The following is a 1,680-nucleotide window of genomic DNA, read 5'->3' as shown; positions in this document are numbered from 1 at the left end:
GTTCCATTGATCTATGTTTCTGTCTTTGTGCCAGTACTATACTGTCTTGATGACTGTAGCTTTGTAGTAGAGCCTGACGTCAGGCAGGTTGATTCTTCCAGTTCCATTCTTCTTTCTCAAGATTACTTTGGCTATCCGAGGGTTTTTGTATTTCCATACAAATTGTGAAATTATTTGTTCTAGTTCTGTGAAAAGTACTGTTGGTAGCTTGATAGGGATTGCATTGAATCTATAAATTACTTTGGGTAGTATACTCATTTTCACTATATTGATTCTTCCAATCCATGAAGACAGAATATTTCTCCATCTATTTGTGTCCTCTTTGATTTCTTTCACAGTGTTTTATAGTTTTCTATATATAGGTCTTTTGTTTCTTAGGTAGATATATTCCTAAGTATTTTACTTTTTTCATTGCAATGGTGAATGTAATTGTTTCCTTAATTTCTCTATTTTCTCATTATTAGTGTATAGGAATGCAAGGGATTTCTGTGTGTTGATTTTATATCCTGCAACTTTACTATATTCATTGATAAGCTTTATTAATTTTCTGGTAGAATCTTTAGGGGTTTTTATGTAGAAGATCATGTCATCTGTAAACAGTGAGAATTTTACTTCTTTTCCAATTTGGATTCCTATCATTTCTTTTTCTGCTCTGAGTGCTGTGGCTAAAACTTCTTATACTTGGGTGCTTTTCTTTTTAGTATTTGTATATTTATTGTAGGTTTTTGAATTGTTGGGTTACCATTAAGTTTATATATGGTGAACTATATAGTGTTCTTGCCTGGAGAATCCTAGGGATGGGGGAGCCTGGTGGGCTTCAGTCTATGGGGTTGCACAGAGTCAGACACGACTGACGCAACTTAGCAGCAGCAGCAGCAGCATATACTTGTCTTAAACTGATGGCCATTTAACACATTGTGGCCATCTGAACACATTCTCAAGATCTACAGTTTTTATTTCCTCTCCATGTTTTGCATTTCTGATGCCATATTTTACATACTCATATCTATTCCTTATCTATTTATTGTAATTATAGTAGGTTTTACAATTTCTTTTAGCTTTCATACTAGCTTTTGTCAATGGCTGATTCACTGCTTTTACTATATAATTGCCTGTATCAGTATTTTGTTATCACCTTTTATTTTTCAATTAAAGAAGATATTTGAATATTTCTGATAAAATATAGTGATAACTTGGTTTTTGCTTCTCTGGAAAACTTCATCTCTCCTTAAATTCTAAATCATAACCTTGCTAGGTAGAGTGTTGTTGTTCTTTTTTTTCCCCCCTTTCAGCACTTTAAATACATCATGCCATTGCCTTCTGGCCTGCAAAGTGTTTTGCTGAAAAATCACTTCATAGCCTTCTGGGGTTTCCCTTGTATATGACTTTTGTTTTTCTCTTGCTACCTTTAGGAGTCTTTATTTATCTTTAAATTTTGACATTCTATATCTTATTTTGGATCTTTTGGGGTTCATTTTGTTTAGAACGCTCTGTGCTTCCTGTACCTGTATGTTTTTTTCCTTCCCCGTGTAAGGGAAGTTTTCAGTCATTATTATTCAAAGTAAATTTTCTGTCCCTTCCCTCTTCTTTTTTCTGAGACCCCTATAATGTTAATATGCTTAATGTAGTCCCTCAGGTCCCTTAAATTCTCATTAAAAAAAATCTTTTTCTATTCTGATT

This window comes from Bison bison, unplaced genomic scaffold (genome assembly GCF_000754665.1).
Source record: "Bison bison bison isolate TAMUID 2011002044 unplaced genomic scaffold, Bison_UMD1.0 scf7180017864535, whole genome shotgun sequence".
NCBI classification, from domain to species: Eukaryota; Metazoa; Chordata; class Mammalia; order Artiodactyla; family Bovidae; genus Bison; species Bison bison.
This window is presented reverse-complemented; position numbering follows the sequence as displayed.